The sequence below is a fragment of the Delphinapterus leucas genome, chromosome 17 (genome assembly GCF_059928025.1).
Source record: "Delphinapterus leucas isolate spDelLeu-1000000601 "Yukka" chromosome 17, BTC_Dleu_Yukka2, whole genome shotgun sequence".
In the NCBI taxonomy this organism is placed as follows: domain Eukaryota; kingdom Metazoa; phylum Chordata; class Mammalia; order Artiodactyla; family Monodontidae; genus Delphinapterus; species Delphinapterus leucas.
The window spans coordinates 53,576,023-53,598,025 of record NC_143145.1 but is presented as its reverse complement, the minus strand read 5'-3'; the positions used below and the strand labels follow the sequence as shown (position 1 = coordinate 53,598,025).

The following is a 22,003-nucleotide window of genomic DNA, read 5'->3' as shown; positions in this document are numbered from 1 at the left end:
AGATATTTCAGGCATTTAATTCAGATGTATGCACCATTTGAGTACTCACTAAATAAAAATATATACAATGCTTTTATTCTAATAATTTCATTACCTCATCACAAAGCAAATATAAAGAAAGCTGCAAATTTATGATATTCAGCTCTGACTTTTACATGTATAGGTCCCGGTTTTACTGTGATTCTAGGATACTATATCGTGTACCTCATTAATAAGGGCCCTCTGATAAACCTGAAATAAACCATCTGGTTTACTCCCAGTTCTATCACCTTTTACTTGTAATACTTGAAGCTAGTCAATCTACTCTTAAACTTAGTTTTCCCATCTTTAAAATGGGAATTGTTGGGGAGAACACTTACCACCATCCCCTCATTCCACGAATTTTCTTCCAGGAGGAGTTCCTTCACTGGAATAATGTACCCAGGCTCTCGCTGTACCATCCACTCCCCTTCCTTCATCAGGCCAGTACTCCTTCCTAGGGGAAGAGAAGTATCTTACCTGACTTGTAGGTTTGGTAACATAGTAGCTTATCTTTTTTCTTCCCTTTCTTTTTGGAATCTTCCTGTCTTTATAATATCATTTATTAGCCCCATCATATCTCAATAGAGATAATAATTACAACACAAGCTTGTCTTAATGATATTGTATTTGGTAGAATGTAAAACATTTTTACGTGTGAGAAGTTAGTATTTCAATTTTAATACTTCTTTCATCTATTTATTTCATAATAAGTTTTTAAAGAAGATTGATATATTCATTCAATCAGATCACTAAGTTTTCACTAAATCTACTAAAAGGAATAAACTTAAGTTAATACCTAATTATGCTTGAAATCAAGTATCTTCCATCCAACATATTCAGTTGTACATGGTTTCTTTAATAATACTTTAATTTTCTAAATAGGTGAAAGAATATATTACTTCTACTTAGACTACAGTCTAAGAGTTTAGAGATACAGTTTAGATTCAGAGAGTTATCAGAATATTGGCTGCAAAGATTTTTTAAAATCCTGTACTTTTGTCATAATAGATGTCATAATATTATTATTACTATTTACCTTTGTGAACTATAATGATTTTTAAACATGAACTTGTAACTCTGAAAACACAAAACCTTGAAATGAGCACACTAGAGAATTCTGCATGCTTTTCACACAAGAATTGCAGTCTTCTACTGACCATAACATCCTTCCACAGTCTAAGGTGATAGTAGGTGTATTATTATCACTTTCATTGTCCTAGGCACTGTTAAACAAAACAGATATGGTCCATGTCTGCATAGAGATCACATTTGAAACAACAGCATGGCTACACAGTTTTTAAGTCATTTTTCACTATTCATAACCCAGCCTTGACAATCATAAAGTTGATAATTCTCACTTAGACTAACATTGGCAAGGCCCAAATATTTTACTTTGAGAAAGAAAACGAATACCTATTGGGTATAATCTTATGCACATTATCCTATTTAATTCTCCTAACACCCTTAAGAAAAGTATTATTTTCACTATTTAGTAGTTGAAGGAAATGAGACTCACTGAGATTACAAAATACCAAAGAGGTCATGCACATAGATTAATGAAGAAGGAGACTTTTAACTCTACTGGGTGCCGAAGCCCCATATTTTTCTGCTAGAATCAGATCAGTTAATGCCAATTATATTCCAATTCCAAGTTGTTATTATAATAAGGAAGATTTCTAAACGATAAAAATCATGTATATAAAGACTTAAATCATCATGATGTATATAAAGACTTTAGTCATCACTTTTGTAGACAGCAGTGTAGAGCTTATTTATTCTGTAGATAGCAATGTAGAGCTTTTGTCCCATACTACATACCAAAGAGCCATTCTCATCATAGACAGTCAATAAATGCCGAATTAAAATGTTCATATGTAAAAGAAAAAGCAAATTATAGCCAATGGAGTTAGTTCCATAAAGTTTAAATGATTCCTAACAGACACTATTATTAAAGAGACACATCAACACTTTACGATTGCTAGACTGAACTCCTTTAAAAGATATCCTTGCTCACGTATAAAATAACTCTTCATATAAAAGTGTGTTGAGTGGTGCCAAATCATTCACACTCCATCTCTCAGTACTCTATTACTTCATGAGAACAGCTGAACTGATTCAGAATACAGCAACATAATTTCCTTTGTTCAATTGCTGGCTATGCCTCTGAATAGCTGTGGGACCTTACACAAGTAATTAACATCTCTGTGCCTCAGTTTCTACATCTGTGAAGTTAGAGTCATAAGAGCATCTATTGCACAGTGTTGGTGTCCTAAGTGAGTGACTCTATGGAAATTGCTTAGAAGAGTCCCTGACACGTAGCAAGCATTATATAAGTGTTAGGTTGTTTTTTAAAAAAATTAATTAATTAATTTATTGAGTGCATTGTGTCTTCGTTGCTGTGCACGGTCTTTCTCTAGTTGCGGCGAGCGGGCACTACTCTTTGTTGTGGTGTGTGGGCTTCTCATTGCGGTGGCTTCTCTTTCCTGTGGAGCACACGTACTAGGCACGTGGGCTGCAGTAGTTGTGGCACGTGGGCTCAGTAGTTGTGGCTTGCAGGCTCTAGAGAGCTGGCTCAGTAGTTGTAGTGCACGAGCTTAGTTGCTCCACAGCATATGGGATCTTCCCGCACCAGGGCTTGAACCCGTGCCCCCTGCATTCGCAGGCGGATTCTTAACCTATAAGTCTTAGTTATTATTGCTGTTGTCGATATTGTTGTTGTTGTTGCTGTTTTAGAAATTCAGTACCTCATGTCCATATCCCCGTAATCCACAAAGGACTTGAAGGGGGATATTATGGCCAACCAGAATCTCTTCCTCAGGAGTTCTGGGCTATGAAAAAGAACCTACACCATAGCTAAGTCCCTAGAGAAGTTAGAGGAGCCAGTTCTTTAACTGAAATGCAGACAGTGAGGGCTCCATAGAGCATTCATAATAACTGCTCTATGAATCTGCCAATGTCCTCTATCCAAAGACCACCAGGAACACATCTGCAGTTCTATAAATCTGGGTTTACTGACTCATTGCAATCAGGAGTTATGGGTACCATGAAGAATCAGGACATCTCAGTAAGAGGATGTTAGAAATAATTTATCATAGGATTTGGACTTCTTGTAGGTGATTCTGAGGAGCATTCAAGGAAACGGGTATCTTCCCTGCATTGGATGCTGTCTGGAAGCAGGAGTGATTCTCTGATCAGGTATCTTAATTTATATCTAGACAGTGAGAATAATGAAATTGAGATAAAGCTATAATTGGTAAAGAAGAAGCAGGCACTTATTATTAGCCAGGAAAGGGCAATGTTTGCTCATTTTTGTGGTTTGAACAATGTTTTTACCTCTGTCTGTTCAAACATGATAATGAAGTGGTCTTATTTTTTCTTGCTCCACTACAGTGACAAAATAGTCCTGTCTGACGTTGATGTTCTATGAAAGTGTTTATATTGAACAGGACAATGCCACAGATTCATTGGGAGTGCCAGGCCAGCTCCCAGCTAATAAGGGCTGCTTTTCTCTTTCTTAAACTAGATAAGAATGTTTTGCTTGAAGGGCAGAGCTGGCCAGGAAAATAACTATTATTATTATTATTTACATAGATTGACAGGTTTATAACTTATAAAGTTCTTTTATATTCATTGTATAAATTGAGTCTCTCAGAACAATCCTGGGAGACAGGTAGGCTATAGGGTTTCCACATCGCACAACTCTAGGGGGCCCATTCATAACGTATTCCACGTGAATGGCACCTCCCCAGTGTGAACAGTGTCCTTGGCAGGAGTTGTGCAACAAGGTTTCCCTGGCAGGGCAGACATTTCTATTCCTTTTTACAATTATAAAAATTAAGTCAAAGAAGCTTCCTGAGTGTTCCTTAGTTCCCAATAAACCTTAGAGTTCTCTCTGGCAACCTGTTCAGCTGCTGACATTGGACCCCTGCTTCAGTCATGTTTCCGATTCCAAATTGCACCAGCCGGCGCTGTTATGACCTAGACCAGTGGTCCCCAACCTTTTTGGCACCAGGGACCGGTTTTGTGAAAGACAATTTTTCCCCGGACTGGGTGGGGGGGATGGCGAGCGATGGGGAGCGATGGGGAGCAGCAGATGAAGCTCCGCTCGCTTGCCAGCCGCTCACCTCCTGCTGTGCGGCCTAGTTCCTAACAGGCTGCACACCGGTACCAGTCTGCGGCCCGGGGGTTGGGGACTCCTGACCTACACTATATTGGCTACTACAATAAGAAAAGCCCTGCCTTCTTCTACAACTTGGTCTATACTTGCCCAAAAAAGGATACTAAAAAGGGTACTGAACTTATAATCTCTTTCATATAGCCACTGCCTAAAGCAGAAAAAAAAAAAAAAAAGTGTGGCTTTGTCTGTGTGTGTGTGTGTGTGTGTGTGTGTGTGTATTGCCTAAAAAATATATCTTAGTATATTTTGCTTACAAGCTAGGAGTGACAGCTGGAGAAAATGATTTTGAGTTCTGAAGACATTTGAAAAAGCAAAATATCCTGCTTAATTCAGGAGCTAAAATTTTTAAATGCAGACTGAGCTACTGGTAACATACCTTTCCACACTCTTGGAAACCTGCCAATTAAAATGTCAAAAGAAAATGGAATTTCCCATGAAATGTCCATTAATAATAAATTTTTGTCCATCACTGTCTTTTTGTAGCTGGGAAATTCCCTCTTGCTACTAAATTCCTCTCCTGAGACATCATATAAAGTGAAACTGAAAATGTAATACCCTAGTGACACAGCAAGCAGTTCCCAGAAAGAATATGAGCTTTAATTCAAATAGATTTGTGCAGGAATCATGTCTCTGTAGTTTAAAAACTCTATGACTTTGGGCAGTTTGCCTTACCTCTCTTCATTAAATTACCATGCAGGCTTCTTTCTCCTAATTTCTGAGTGTGCCCTGGACTTCCCTACCAGAACATTTATCACACTCTACTGTAATTGTATGCTTAGGTTCTATCTCCCTTAGAACACTAAAGGCATTTTAAGGACAGAGACCATGTGTCTTTTGTTATCCCTGTATTTCCAGCACCTAGCATTATGGCACATAATATTTGTTAAATTTATTTGCTGTCTTAGGGGAGGTGAACTGGAGATCTGAAGAATCAGGAAGCCTTACTTCTCCTTTACATACCTTTTTATAAGTCTTGTGGTTCTTTGTTATGGCAGTCCCTGGAAACTAATACACCCAGGTACAACTTTTTAAAACTTTTTATTTGGAGATAATAATAGACTCACAGGAAGTTGTAAAAATAATACAGAGTGGTCCCACATATCCTTCACCCATTTTCCCCCAATGGTTACCAGATGCTTTTAGACCAAAAAATAGAAAAAATTAGAATATGAGATGTTTTTAATTCTTGCATTTGTACTTTTTTAAGTGGTTTATTTTTCAACTTTTCTGTCTTGTTTCTAATTTTAAAGACTATGAGATATATCCCCTCTTTTTTTGGATTTCCTTCCCATTTAGGTCACCACAGAGCATTGAGTAGAGTTCCTTGAGCTATATACAGTAGGTTCTCATTAGTTACCTAGTTCATACATAGTAGCAATAGTGTATATCTGTCAATCCCAATCTCCCAATTCATCCCACCCACCCCCCCACTTCCTGCCTTGGTGTTCATACGTTTGTTCTCTACGTCTGTGTCTCTATTTCTGCTTTGCAAATAAGATCATCTATACCATTTTTCTAGATTCCACATATAAACGTTAGTATATGATATTTGTTTTTCTCTTTCCGACTTACTTCACTCTTTATGATAGTCTCTGGCTCCATCCACGTCTCTACAAATGACCCAATTTCATTCCTTTTTATGGCTGAATAATATTCCATTGCATATATATACCACATCTTCTTTATCCATTCCTCTGTCGATGGACATTATATGTATACATATAGCTGATTCACTTTGCTGTACAGCAGAAATTAACACAACATTGTAAAGCAACTATACTCCAATAAAAATTAATTTTTAAAAAAATTAGAAAAATAAATAAATATAAAGAACTTACAAGAATAAAAGGCATTGAAGTTAAAAAAACAAGTAAAACAAAAAAACAGACTATGAGAGATTTCAAACATGCCATTTCAAGCTACCGTGTCCCTAAAATAGCACATGCAGATATAAATAACCTTTATTCTCAGTAAATGGAAAATATGACTTAATATGATTCTACAGAATTTTGAATAGATGAATTCAACATATAGGTGTGAGGCTTGTTTTTTAGCCTAATTTGCATAATTATTCTCATGTTTTTTGTTTCTCATTTAGTTGATGTAGTTTAGCATTAGTATTATTTAGGTTTTCTGTCATTAGCCATTCATTATGGGCATTAATTAAACAATGTACATATCACTAAGAATACATAGTTTTAGCTCTATAATGGTGAAACTATCATGAAAGCTAAAGGTTTGATGTTGTGATAAGCAAATTGAAGCCAGATATTTAGAAGGTCTGCAATACAAAGAATCTTAGCATTTAAATGACTTTAAAAGCACTGAAATACAGGAATCAGCAGATCAACATTATACTATCTATCTCGAAAAGAAATGAAAGAAGGTGTGTGGAGAAACAGCACTCTCATTTGTCTGCAGAAAAAGAAAACTGGAACAACCTCAGTGAAGGTCAATTCAACAATACAAACCAAAATTACAAACGAACATAACTCTTTTGTCCAGCAGTTCAGCTTCTAGGGCATATATATGGATACACTTGCACATGTATGAAATGACATATATGATTACTTATTGCAGCATAATTTGTAATAGTAAATATGTGGAAACAAGCTAAGTGTCCACCAATGAGGGGTAAATTATGGCATATCCATCATGAAAAAAAAAAAGATGAGAAAGCTTTATATGCATTTGTATGGAAAGATATCCGAAATAGATTACTAAGTGAAAGACAAGCAAGGTGAACAGGTATATACTGTAATACTAATTAAATAAAAGTAAGAGACATAATATACACCCACATATATTATTTATTTTGTATTTAAACCTATTAACCTTTTATTGAAGTATAACATATATATACACAGAAAAGTGCACATTGTGTAACCTCAAAGAATTTTCATAACTGAACATACCCATGTAACTGGCACCAAGAGTCTAGGTCCTAGATCAAGAAACAGAACATTTCTATCACCCCAGAGGCCTCATCCTGTCCCTTCTACTCACTATGACCACTCTACAAGAGTAGACATTATCCTGATTTCTAAAAGCATAGGCTAGTTTTGCTTACTTTTGTACTTAATAGGAATTGACTCATAAAATGTATACTCTTCTGTGTCTGGCTTTTTCATCCAGTATTGTATTTGTGCAATTCATCATATTGTACACTGCTCAATATCATTGCTGTTTAGTATTCCACTGTGTAAATGGGCCACAAATCATTTACTCATTCTACTATGTATGGATATTTGGGTAATTTCCAGTTTGAAGCTATTATAAATAGCACTACTATGAACTTTCTAATATATGCATATGCATGTCCATATACCTAGGCAAGGAATTGCTGAGGATCCTCATAACTGCAATTTTAATACTACTGCCAAACAGTTTGCAAAATTGATTGTACCAATTGACACTCCCACCAGCAATGTACAAGAGCTCCAATTGTTACAAAACCTCACCCACACTTGCTATATTCTGTCCTTTTAATTTTAGTTATTCTTGTATTTGTGTAGTGATATTGCACTGTGGTTTTAACTTGTAGTTCTCTAATGACTGATGATGTCGAGCACCTTTTCACATTCATGTACTATTTGCTATTTAGATATACCCTTGTGTGAAGTATCTAGGTCTTTTGCCTAATTTTCTACTGAATTATCTGTCTGTTACACTTTTAAATTTTGAACCATGTGAATGCTAATTTTTAAAAATTTTAAAGTAATGTAATTAAAAATATACATAAATTTTAGAGTGCTCTATGCTGCATGTTCTCTCCTTCGAGGTTTATAATACACGAGTATTTCAGAAGCTCTAAAAAGTCCTAGAATTTTCACCACACAACAGTTGGAGAAACGCTGTTTCCATTCTTGTCTAATTTTTAGTTTTCATGGAATTAATAATTGCTTCCGTTTTGTACTTGCTTATATTTTTTAAGTTCTCTCTCGAATTTTATCACGTATTTCATTAGATCTATCAAACATCTATCAATATAACTACCCAAATACTCAAAATTAGTAATCTAAATAAATTCAATTACACTAACCAGTCTTTCTTCTTGGAGTCTGCCATCTTCCTTCTCCGGTGAAAACGACTGCTCTCTAATTCTGCCACATATCTTTCACCCTGGCATTTCCCTTCACATTCTCCTGGTCCTTTTTTCTGGATCCCATGTCTTTCTCTTTCTTGTCTTGCTCTCATGTTTTGTTGGAGCACAACCTCTAGTAACTTGCCCTAAAAAAAAAGAAAAAAAAAAAAAGGTGGATGGATGGATGGAAAATAAATGTTTTCATCCTTGTATATGTGAAAATGTTTTTATTCTACTCTTACACTTGATGGATAGTTTGACTATACGATTCTAGGTTGGAAGTTATTGTCTTACAAAACTTGAAATTTCACTGTAGTGTTTTAGCATAAAAGTGTTATTGTTGAGAAACCCAATGCCATTCTAATTCCCATCCGTTTATTCCTGCTTCTTCCCTCTAAAAACTTTTAGAATCCTCTCTTTATTCTTCGTGTTCTGATCTTTTTAATGGTGTGCTTTAACATAGGTCCTTCTTCATTCACTGTGGGTAGCTGGTGGGTCCTCTAAATATGAAGATCTTTGTCTTTTGGTCCTGGAAGAAATTCTTGAATTATTATTTTGATCATTTCCTCCCTTCTTAATTTTTGTTCTCTTTCTCTAGAATTCTTAGTTTGTAAACTGACTGGATGAATGAATGAATGGGAAAAGTTTTCTGAGCACTTTTTGTAGCAAAAAGCTTATTAAGGTATGAACCACAGATTATCAGACCATATCTTTAGAGCTAAGTATTTTATTTTAAATTATCAAATTTTAAAACACACTCTTTCATTACAGCTTCCATTTATTGTGAAATGTAACACTGCTACTCTCATTTCAGGCAATACAAAAATACAGGAAGCACTGATTTTCTGTAGGCAGAAATCCCTGATTGAGGTCAGGCATTCCCTATTACTTTTGCTTTAGAATTCATTAAATGCCTAGCATGGACTTGGTATTGTGTATAATATTTGCACCACACTTTGCAAAATAATCATTTCTGGTGTAGAAAAGTGTTTGTTTAAGGTAAAAAGATCTTTGCAGTCTTTTTTGGTTGGCATTAAACACCGCATTCTTCCCAGATCTATAAGAAAGTAATGTTTGCAGTATTACCTGGAATCAAGGGAGGGACTCTCTCAAGGTTACTTTTCAATCTCTGTCTGTAATTATGCATGTCAGGAGAGAAAAAAAAAAAAGTCAGAAAAATAGGTCCCTAGTAGAGAAGCACCCAACAGGAACTAAACATCTGAAGGTTTAGACAGGATTAAACTCTGACAGGGCTTATCAGCCACCCCCACACGACTAAAGTAGTTGGAAGTGAGGTTAGATTGGAGTCCAGATAAGCAAGTGAATCTACAACCCTACCTGACTCACCGGGCTGAGAAGTGCGGAGCCCTAGTACGTCTCCACCGCACGTCCTCAAAGGGCTTTCCGCGCTGGCTTGGAGTCAGGAAACGGCAGCTGCCACACCCACCCCACTACCTCTGTCTGGTGTTTGGTGACTCCCGGAAGACGCGCCGATGGGACCAGAGGCGATTCCTCCTGGGTGGGAGGGTCCGCTGACTGGGTGTGAAGCTGCGAAGAGGAAATTTCCCCAAAAGAAAACCTTTCCAACCTAGTGGGTTGGGTGGAGAGAAGACAAATTGAGCGCCCCTGCCTCACTCCCAAGCCCCCGCCCGAGCCCCGCCGGTGTGGCACACGTCGCCTGGGCGCCACAAGGCGGAGATCTCGGGCCTCAGGCCGAGGCCGGAGCCTTGCTGGGAGGATCGCGGGCCAGTGGCCCTCATCCCCGCCTCGGCATCCGCCGCTGACGTCGCCTGAGAAGTCTTGAGGAGGGAGGAGCTCCGAAAGGCGGGCTCGGGTGGCTGGCAGCGCCTGGGAGGGCCAGCTCGGAGAGAGGAAGCTTCTCCCCTGTGCGCCCCGCCGCCGCAGAGTGGACCAGTCTCTAGAAGAGAAGAGTCCGCTCCGGCTCCGGATAAGCAGCGGCTTGGCGTGGGCTGCGCGGAGAATGGACGGCCTCGTGACCTCATGTCCGGCAGGCTGTAGGGCCTGCCGACCCGGCTCGCGCAGGGGGTGGAGCCGGGGGAGCGGCGGGCACTTCCGGAATCGACCGGCTGCCTGAGTGCCCGCTACCCGCTACCATGAATGAGGAGGCCATCTGCAGCGTCCTGCCCACCATCCCGTACCGCAAGCTCGCCGACTTGCGCTACGTGAGCCGCGGCGGGTCCGGCACCGTGTCTTCTGCCCGCCACGCAGACTGGCGCGTTCAGGTGGCCGTGAAACACCTGCACATTCACACCCCGCTGCTCGACAGGTAGGGCGCCCTGGCGGCTCCACCGCGGAGCCCCGAAATCTGCGTTCCCCACCCCACTGGCTCTAATCCCGGGCAAGCGGGCTTTGAAGCCCAAGCGACGGTGACCCTTTGGGATCGGCCGCACACCTCGTCACCTCTAGGCAGCCGTTCAACGCTTGGGCTAACATGGTGGGGAGAGCAGGCTTCTCTGGAGATGCGGCAATCACGCTTCTCTTCACTGCCCTCTCCTTTGTTTCTTACTCCTGGGCCTCCTTTCTCCAGACACCAAAAATCAGCGATCACAGCCCAACTCTAAACGTCCTCTTTATTGAAATTGGGTTCTGTTTGCTTTGTTTTTCCCTTTTTTTTTTTGAAGTCGAATTCTAGGGCTGCACTGCCCAATAGGTAGGCTCTTAGCCACAGGTGGCTATTACTTTTTTTTTTTAAGTGGCTATTAGAAAATTTCAAATTGTATATGTGGTTCACATTATATTTTTACTGAACAGCACTGCTGTAGAGTCTGGGACGTTTTGGTTTGGGCTTTTTGTTGTTTTTGGTTTACACATGTAGGCATGAAAGTTTAGATATCAAACTCAATTTAGTTTCTTCTCTTACCGTCACAGGGAAGGAAGCCTGTCTCTAGAGGAAACTTGTATTATTTTTGCTAACAATAAACGGAAATCAGAAAGCTGTTAAATGACCAAAACTTTTGAATGTCTCTCCCATCCTGGAACAAGTTTAGTGCAATGTCCAGATTTCAAGGGAAGGCTAGATTAGTTCCTGTTTCCAGAAAAACCTTTCAACCATATATATTAATCAGTGAGTCTAGTCACTAGCCTTGTGTATTTTCCTTCCAATAGGAATTTAACTAGGCCCTGCATTCAATTCTTAGTGAGTTAACATCCATGATTGCAACATTCTCCTCTCCTCCCCCTATATCTAAAGTGAAAATACATCATGCTAGATGCCTGATTAGCCAGAGGCCGTCAGTATCCAACAGCAGATAAATTCCTCAGCTTCAGCCCTGCTAATGGTATTGACTTTCATCTGCCTGTGGCTTTTTCTTGCTCTCTTGCGATCAGGCTTGGATGGGCTAGATCTCACAGTAAGTTTGAGACACCTCTAGAAATTGTTCCCGCTTTTTGTGTACCATAATCCTGATTTAGTGACATACAAGGTATATTTACCCTGGGTCTTGAATTCTGTGGAGCAATTACTGGGAAATTATGTGTATGTAGTCAACTTTGAAGGGTGGTGGTTGATTAGAGAGGGTAGATGTATTTTAGAATCAACTATTAAAATATATGGAAATCTAGCACTGATGGATTCCTTAGGTATTTTAAAGGAGATTGATCCTCCCATTTTGGATGCTGCTTCTCAAGATTTTAATTTATCTAAGTTTTGTGCCATTTGGGACCAAGAAATGAAGGGAGCTCCCTTTCGTGCTCATTAACAATTTCATAATCTAAAATTCTTCACTACATCGGGTAGGAAATTAATTCTGCCGTCAAAGAAGCCATAAGGAACAGTGCAACACTCTGGCATTACTGCATCACATTTTTCTTCCACTTGTTTCCTAGAATGTTAACATTAGCAGTACTTATGTAGTCTGAGCATAGGACTGGGCTATGCAGTTGACTCACAGGGTGTCTTATGTCCTTCACTTATGAAGTGGGAATAACAGATACATATACTTCTTGGGCTCTGGTGTGGATAATGTTTGCATTGTTCTTTGAGATCACAAAAGAAAAATAAGTTTATGTGCTGTAACATGTTCTTATTTTAGTGATTGGTGAATTATTCTCTGTAACCTGACTTCTGCCCATGAGAGGACCTTCCTCAACAATCTCCCAACGCCTTATGAGTAGGTGAGTCTGATAGGTTGTTCAAATACCTTGTGTAAACAGTGTAACTGTTTTGTAACTGAAATTTGCTATGGGTAATTTTGGTAATATGTCTATAAAAGCTGTTTTACATTTTAATTTTTTTAATATAAAAACCTATTTTTAAACTGTTTTGGCTTTCTCTGTTTTCCCATTCATTCTTCCTGAAATCTGACTTCAAGAATTTTCCTTCTCTGATTAAGCAGTGAGTGGAAAAAACAAAGGCTTTAGAGTCCCACAATTGCAATTCAAATCTGACTCCAAATCTGCCACTTATTGTTGGCATGACCAATAGAAACTATTAATTTATGTGAGCCTTAGTGTTCTCATATATAAAGTAGGGATGATGAAACCAACTGTAGTAAAGTGGGCAACACATAATAGGATCACAAGAGAAGGAGAATGCATCATACTCTTAATGGGAGGGGGAATTAGTATATTAAGTATCACTAAGATATCCCCTAGCATGCCCTCTCTATAATTCTTTCTCAGAGTATCCAGGAACCTTCCCGGCAAAGGTGCTACTCAATAACTGTCTTGTTGACCTACATTTCATGAGGCAAATACAGACCTGTTTCAGCTTAGGAAATATAAATTTAATTAAAACAGGTCTCACAAACTGGTATAATTGGGTGCCTCACAGTTGGGATATTAAGTGGCTGAAGAGCAGGGAGAAGAAGAGAAACTCTTTATGCATTCTTGTAATTCTTTTTTTTTTTTTTTTGCATTCTTGTAATTCTTGAATTTTGAAACATATAAGTATATTACCTATTCAAAACATAGATGACTAAGATTTTTTTGGTTTATTTTGCTTATTGTTTGCTTATTGTTCAGAGCAAACTCTAAATTTTCAGCTTTCTTCCAGTAAAACCAACTGGAACACTTCACACATAATGGAGAATAACCACCATTTTCAGGTCTGGGATTCAGTGAATTGCTAGGGGTACTAAGGACAACTTTGTTTTAATACTTTTTACACCCAAATCCCTTCTATCGTGATGAGGCATAAGTGGCCTTTTACCTTTCAATTTAGTGCTTACCCTTATTAAATTTACCAGTCAATTGGCTAATATTTAGAGAAAGAGCCTCTGCTCTATGTATTACCAGAGTTGCCACCAGACCCTTGCTCAAAACTCACCAATCCCTCCTTTGAACAGAAACTAACGTATATCTTTAAGTCACAGGGTCTGGACACAAAGGAAGTTATAGGTAGAGAAAAACAAAAACTGGTTAGAATCAGCTGAAACCAAAATGGCTACGAATCTGACCTCCAGCAGACCCTGAGTCTCATTTTATGCTTATTTTACTATATAGTATACTATATGACACACCTACAGGTGACTATGACCGGATGTCACAAAGCAAAAAAGGACAGAAAAGGGGTGGTACCCCATTTCCAGGGAAGCCCTGCTTCTTTCCCAGAAAACCAATGCACGTGCCTCACCGTCATTAGTCTCACTCCTACCCTCATCGTCCTTATTCCTTAAAAGCAAATCCCTCTCACCATTAAGGTGAGAAGTTGATTCGTGAACTAAGTTTCTACTTCTCCATTCTCTGACCATTGAATAAAGCTGCTTCAATCTCAGCCTCGGTTTTATTTTGGCTGCATGAACTCAAATGGAGAAAGAACCTTCCCCACTGAGGCAGAGGGCCTCAGCAGGGCTAGGGAGCAAGCAGGGGTCCATAAGACTTAATTTGGTAAAGTATACATAACAGTGCTTTGGGAAAATTCCTTTAAAATAGTCAAGTAATGACATGAATGTTCACAGAATGCATAAAGCTGTAAGGTATTCCTTTCATAGAATCTTTTCAAGAAGTAATACTTATTCTGATAATACTACTGTTACTAAAAAATATTTTTGAACCATTTGTTTGGAGATGTCTTTAGACTCAATTTACAATCTCATGTTTGCACAGTTATAGCTAATATAGACGAGTAAATAAGAGATGATAAGTCCACCATAGTTTAGAGTAGGAAAAACTCATTTCAATAGAGATTGACTAAGGAATGACAGGGCATCTGCTCCACACAGAGCAATCAGCTCACTGCTTTAAGGGAATATTTTAAAAATAATTTGTTCATTATAAAACTATATAACAGAATATGTGCATCCATGAATGATTTTCTTTTCAGAATTATCTAGGTAAGCAATATAATAATACTATGATTGCTAAAATATTCTTAAATTAGCCATTTAGTGTGCCTTTAGACTCAGTTTACAAGTAATGTGAAAGACTTAATCTCATTTTTGTTTGGTTATCGTTAATGCAGGACACTAAATGAAAAGATAAATCCTAATATAATTCAGAGCTAAGAGATAGCATTTCAATAGACATTGGCCAAGAAATTATCTATGAAAGAAGTAAGATTTAAATTAGACCTTGAATACAAGTACCATTTGGAGATGTGTAGAGAGATAAAGATAGCACTCTATGCGGAAACAAGTGTGTAAACAAAGGCATCAATACTGGACAACTCAGATTCTGCTCATGAGAGAGTAAATAGATGTAAGTGAAAACAAATATGTAAGGGAACACTGAGAAACAAAATTAGGGTAAGAGTTTGTACGAAATTGTGGAGAGCTGTGGGCATATATGAGTTTTGATTAGCATGATGCCACTGGTAGCCATATACCACATTCAAAAACCATTTTTATTATTTTGCTCTAAGGCTTTCCATTAGCAGTTTGATGGGATTCATTGTTTGGTAATACTTCAGTCTGTATGCTGCTTTCATTAGCTAGTATAAGCAAGATTCCTATTAAAGATTTTTTATTTCCTATAACATTTCTATTTTAATTTGTTAGATATTTATAGTTTAAAATATTTGATGAAGACTCTATGACCTTTGGAAGATCAGAATAGGAGAGGTATGAAAAACAAATGACTCCATTCATTAAAATGTGAAAAAGTAGCTTATTTTCCCAAGAGTGGTGCATGAAAGGCCACTGTGTACATTACATAATCTTGCAAAGAAAACAACAAGCCTGTTTTTCACCAAAGTGGATCTGTTGGAGTTTTCTTCTAGTTCCTACTTCATTCTTTAATTCACAGTTGTATGACTTCTTTATTCTCCTTGTTTTACATTGTTTACTATTTCTTCCTGTCTTGACTCTTATTCCACTAACTTGTCCTAAAGCCTCAAAATCTCCCACCTACACCGTTATGTTAGTCACCACGGCAATGCTTAGGGCAGGTTATAATATATAGGCAGATACTGCCTTTATCTGGCATGTTCCCTTTGTGAGTACTTTTCAAACATCTTTCAGTGTTTGGTACTTTCTTCATTCCTGATCATTCAGTATGCCCATGACCTCAAGTGAAATCACTGTAACACTTTTACTAAGTATTATGAGAGATTGGACATGATAATATTATGGAACTCTCTAAAGGAAATAACAAATCTGAACTAGAAATCATTATGCAAGGCTTCCTAGTGGAGAAGAAACCTAAGGTTAGCCAAAGTGATAATCAGGAGCTACCCAGGCAAAATGTTGAGGTAAATAACTGCTGTCAGAAAGCATGGAATAAGCAAGTGTTCAGAGGAGAAAGAGCTGACGGTTTTGAGGGAACTGCAGGTGACTTGGCAGAGATGCCACATGGGCAGTGAATCTGAGATGGGCGTGAGGAATGAGGCTGACAGGGTAATCAAAGCCTGGGTTGTGAAAGGACATGGATGCCATAGGATAGATGATGTCTTTCATCCTGAAGGTAAAAAGATGCTACCGACAAATTTTAAGGAGGAATATTACATGAAAACATACAAAGTTTTAGGAAGATTTTTCTAGCTTCAATGTAGAGAATGTGTTAGGAGTGCTCAAGACAGGAGATAAGGAGTTCCACTAAGAAGATATTTTAATATTCTGAATGAGAGATGATAGAACCCTGAAGTGGAAATATGGTAGAAGGAATGGAGTGAAAGGGAATACTCTAGTGATGTTATGCGGGTAAAATCAACAGGATTTTGTGCTTAATTGAATGTGAGGAGTGAGTGAAAATAAAATTTAATCTCTGAGAATTAAAAAGTATAATATATGTAATGTTTTCTTCAAGCTAGTATTCAGAAATATTAGTTTTGATTTAAATTCTGTTTATACCATAGTGTTCTATCCATTATAGGGATAGAATTTTGTGTAATTATAAAATTGACTTCCACCTAGTCTGTATTTGTTTCTAGTACATTTTTAAAGATTCTTCATTATGTGTCTAGTTTGATGAATTCCTATGATGATGTCTATTAACTGTCTTTATCCAGGTATTACTAGACTGGCAATGGCTTCTATTTTTGTAGCTTGAGAGTCTCTCTCTCTCTTTCTCCCCTCACCTTCTTCTTTCCCTCTCTCTGTCTCTGTCCCTCTCTCTCTGTCTCTGTCTCTCTCTAATTACTTTCATTACTTTCATTTCATCTCTTCTCATTGCTTTCTTATTTCCAGGTGGTAGTGAGTGGGATTTAATCCTAATTGGATCCAAGCTGAGGCCAGATCCTTTCTTTCACAAATTATGGGCCCCGTTTCATACCAATTCACTTTGGTGGGTGTGTATGTGTGTGTGGAGTGGTGGTATTTTTGAGCCCCTTGTATGGTGGGCTACATAAATACAGTAATAAAAATTTTTTTAAATAGAATTTTTATGAAGAAATAAGAGCAATTCATATCCTATAAGAAGCCTATAAATAACGTTTTCTTTCTCCTTCAGTCTTTGCCAGACTGGCTAAGCTGCCATGACTTAAACGAAGGGTCTGCAAAATGATCTGAGACAGCAGAAATAAGCCTGTTTCTTATATGAGACACAGGATTTATTAGATCCACTTTAGAGATTCTGTGAAAAGTTTTAATTTTAAATGGATTTTTAAATGTCCTCCCCCTTTTCTTCTTTTAAAATCAATATTTTCTGCCTCGTGTCTGTATTTTTTAAGTGTTAACCCTCAAATTGAATATACCCTGTGCTTGGCAAATGAATATTAAATGATTTTTCCTGGAAAATGTGTTTGCTCTTTAAATTTGACAGTCATTGCTTATATGGTAAATGTTGTCAGTGCCAAGAACTACCTGGCATGGCTGCCAGCTACAGGTCCATTATTTTCATTGCCTTTAACCTATAATAAATATTTACTGCTTTCCATAGAAAGAGACTGCGTAGCTAAGCAGGATGAAAAGTAAGTTTATTCTTCTGAACCTTAGTTTCTGCTTTCACATCTAAAAGATAACATTAAACGCTTCCTCTGTGTACTACTGTCTTTACAAAACTGTTTCTTACCACTTATTTTGTGAAATGCTCACATCAGCCAAATCATGTCTATTTGAAATGACAGTTTGAATTTATCACTAAGTGAGACCCAAATTCTGCTTCATCGTGGAGTTATCTACATTTTTTGTTTTGTCATTGGGAGAAGGTTCTGAATTTTAATAGAATTTTTTGAGGACTGTATGCCTTTAAGTATAAAATCACCAGGATTTGCTCCGGGAATTTGGAGAAGAACTAAGCCTACAGGTAAAAATCAAGAGATCCTAATTGGGAAGAGGCAGAATTCAAAGGCTAGGAGGATGCTTTGATCTTTTAGATATGCAGGCTGGCAATGGGGACCCACTGAAGACGATTAAACTGAGGCATGGCATATAAATGTCATTGTGAAATGATTACTCTGATGATATGTGGAGACTGAAATGGTAGAGTCAGGAAAAGTGGGGTTTAATATAAACAAATACAGTAATTGAAAGAAATACAGCAATATTGTACATCAGGAATATCATAATAGTGTATGTGTGTAAGTACCTAGGCACATGAATTTTTATTGTGAGAATTTTTATAATAATAAATATTTGGAAAGAGCTTAAATTGTCAAAAATCAGGGATTGGTAAAATAAATATGCTACTCTCCACTCTAATGAAGCCACTGAATTTGATTTCTAAAAAGCATATTTAGTACACAATGTTCATGGTACATGGTTGACATAAAATAATGTTCATGACACATTAAGTGAAAAATTGAATATCTATATGACAGGTTCATATTATATGCAAATAAACACATCTAGATGGAAACACTAAAATGTTATCTCTAAATGATCAAGTTATAGTTGATTTTATTTTCTCCTTTTATTGGTATTTAGATTTATTTTCTGAATTTTTATAACAAGTGAGCACTGTATGCATGATTTCTGCACTTGTCCACATGCTGAAATATTATAATGCAGCACTATGGATGTGGTCATGAAATTTGAGAGAAGGGCACAGTTTTGGAAGTCAGTGTTAGATTGAACTGGAATTTGATGACATTGAGTTCATCTAGAATTCTAATAAATTTCATGTGATTGACCAATGTCACCACCAATGAAGCTCTACAATGTAGTCATTTCTCAAATATTAACTTTATGTGTATCACAACCTTACTTCATGGGAGAGAAAATGTGTGAAGAAAGAAAACAGCCTTACAGTCAAGGAACTTTTGTATGGTAATGTCTTATAGTATAGTCTCTAACTACATAGGATAATTATATCGGGCAAGGATAATCTACCACTAGCAAACGTTTGAAGTTTTCAGCTACAAAGAAATTACGTCTCTTTCCAAATAAAAGTTTAAACTCCCTTATATTCTAACAAAATATTTTCAGTTAAAATAGACAATGAATTAAGTGAAAATGTATGGCATCAGCCAAACATCATGTATGCTTACTATAAAAACATTTTTTTTCAGTCACAGACAAAATACACCAACCAGTGCATTATGATTTACTTCATTCAAAACATATTTTCATTATCTGTCTTGTGCAAGGCACTGTGCTAAGCCCTGCAGAGCATACAAAACTTATGAAATATAGTATGATCTCAAGGAGGTAATAGATGAAATGACATAAGTATTGATAGCCAGAAAGCAAGGTAAATATAACAAGGTAACTATAACAACAATAAGAATCATACAGACAACTAGTTTAACTGAATAAGAAACAGAACTCTAAGTTTTCGATTTTCATAAGAAGCTGAGAACAATACAATAGGTATTGCGTACCCTGCCACTTCAGAGGGTGGCAGTAGATGCAAGACTTTCCAAGAAACTATGAGAGCTGTTATGCCATCATTAACCCACCATGTTCCTATAGACAAAAGTAACCCACTTTACTGAATGGAAAGTTTTCAGCTCAAAGGGAGGTTGTATAGAGGAGGATTTTGAGAAACTGAAAGAAGTGAATTATGTTCTCAATTATTAAGTACGTAACTGGCAACAGATAGCTAGCAAGAAAACCTGATAGATCAGCTCCTCCGCAGTCCTAGGTCTTGAGTGAGTAGCAGTAAGAATCTACACACATAATTTTAATTGTCATAAGAAAATATTAATTTCTAATTTTGACTATGGAGTATATACTCACAGTCCCAAAATCAAGTGATTGCTGATGGTTTCAAAATACTTCTTCATATAGTAGATACAAAGTTTACACCTACATGGATCATACAACTAAGTCCTTAAGAGTTTAAGTCATATGATACATGATGGCATAAACTATATATATATATACACACACACACACACACACACATATATATATTAAGATTTAGAACAATGATTCTGTGATATGAAGAGTTAGATGATTTTTTTCAGAACAAGCTTTGTTCTCACAGGTTATACCTATTTTATAATCACAAGATTATAAAAGAAAATTTTATAAGAAATCACAAGGATTTGAGGAGCAATCTATTTATTTTGAGTAGAATGGGGTAAAATTCTGCCATTGTGCATTTCAAATCCGGGAAAGGGAAGCTGAATTATTATATGTAAAAATACATATTTTTGAGACAAATAGCTCACTATTTGGATAAAATAAAGCAAAATCCATACCTCATTCTTTGTAACTTCCAAATTGCTCAAATGGCTAAAATACTTAAATACAAAAATAATCCATAAAAATAGCATAAGAAATCTTCCTAAGGTTTAATTTTTTGAAAGTACTCTAAGAATGGGGAAGACCTGAGTACAGTAATAACTTCAGACAACATAAAAGATAAATTTGAAAATATAAACATTTTCAAGAGTTTTTAGGGGACACACACTCCAAGTCAAATACATAGAAAAAGTTGTTCTATATCCCTCATAGATACACAGTTCCTGAGGTGGCTCCTAATGATCCTTATCCTCGTGTATTATCCTTCTCTTAAATTTGGGCTGGATCTGGTGACAGTTTCCAACAAATAGAAAAAGCAAAAATGATGGAGTTACGTTCATGATTAAATAATAAAGGACTGTATCTTCCTTTCTCTGGCTTCAACACCTTAGACTGCTGCCATGTCATGAGGACATTCAGGGAGCCAGTGGAGAGCCCTATGTGACAAAGAAACAAGACCTGACAGCAACAACATGAGCAATCTTGGAAGGGGACTCTCCCCCAGTTGAGCTTTGAGATGACTGTAGGCCCTGCCAATATTTTGATGGCACCCTGCCTGAGAGCCGGAGCCTGAGGCTTTGACACTCCCAGCTAACTTGCACCTGTTTTCCTATATCTGTTTCCATAGAAACTGTGAGATAATAAATGTCTGTTGTTCTAAGCTGCTAAAGTTTTTGGACTATTTGTTACACAGGAATACATAATTAATAAACCTCTTAATTCTTTTTTTTTAACGTCTTTATTGGAGTATAACTGCTTTACAATGGTGTGTTAGTTTCTGTTTTTTAACAAAGTGAATCAGTTATACATATACATATGTTCCCATATCTCTTCCTTCTGGCATCGCCCTCCCTCCCACCCTCCCTATACCCCGCCTCTAGGTGGTCACAGAGCACCGAGCTGATCTCCCTGTGCTATGCAGCTGCTTCCCACCACCTATCTATTTTACGTTTGGTAGTGTATGTATGTCCATGCCACTCTCTCACTTTGTCACAGCTTACCCTTCCCCTCCCCATATCCTCAAGTCCATTCTCTAGTAGGTCTGTGTCTTTATTCCCGTCTGGCCCCTAGGTTCTTCATGACCTTTTTTTTTTTTTCTTAGGCTCCATATATATGTGCTAGCATATGGTATTTGTTTTTCTCTTTCTGACTTACTTCACTCTGTATGACAGACTCTAGGTCCATCCATCTCACTACAAATAACTCAGTTTCGTTTCTTTTTATGGCTGAGTAATATTCCATTGTATATATGTGCCACATCTTCTTTATGCATTCATCTGTTGATGGACAGTTACGTTGCTTCCATGTCCTGGCTATTGTAAATAGAGCTGCAACGAACATTTTGGTACATGACTCTTTGAATTATGGTTTTCTCAAGGTATATGCCCAGTAGTGGGATTGCTGTGTCATATGGTAGTTCTATTTGTAGTTTTTTAAGGAACCTCCATACTGTTCTCCATAGTGGCTGTACCAATTTACATTCCCACCAACAGTGCAAGTGGGTTCCCTTTTCTCCACACCGACTCCAGCATTGTTTGTAGATTCTGACCAGTGTGAGATGATATCTCATTGTAGTTTTGACTTGCATTTCTCTAATGATTAATGATGTTGAGCATTCTTTCATGTGTTTGTTGGCGGTCTGTATATCTTCTTTGGAGCAATGTCTATTTAGGTTTTCTGCCCATTTTTGGATTGGGT

General features: G+C 37.4%; 2 long non-coding RNA genes across 11 annotated transcripts in view; one reads left to right on the top strand and one right to left on the bottom strand.

Moving 5' to 3' along the window:
- Window positions 1-10,930, bottom strand: part of LOC149747030 (uncharacterized) — a 31,772-nt gene extending 20,842 nt beyond the window's left edge. For 2 of the 9 annotated variants that reach the window (XR_016388504.1, XR_016388501.1), the window contains exons 1-4: window positions 9,630-10,929; window positions 9,369-9,415; window positions 5,771-8,428; window positions 360-475 (exon numbers count right to left, since the gene is read on the bottom strand). This is a non-coding gene — a long non-coding RNA (uncharacterized LOC149747030). The other 7 variants (XR_016388497.1, XR_016388499.1, XR_016388502.1 and 4 more) reach the window with 6 other exon arrangements.
- LOC149747029 (uncharacterized) lies at window positions 9,798-21,043 on the top strand. Of its 2 annotated transcripts, XR_016388539.1 has the most exons (4): window positions 9,798-10,569; window positions 12,335-12,416; window positions 17,556-17,921; window positions 19,126-21,043. It is a non-coding gene; the product is annotated as an uncharacterized LOC149747029 (long non-coding RNA). The 2 variants fall into 2 exon arrangements; XR_016388538.1 differs by lacking the exon at window positions 17,556-17,921 and having other exon boundaries at window positions 10,017-10,569; window positions 20,698-20,966.
- Window positions 21,044-22,003: the final 960 nt, after the last annotated feature.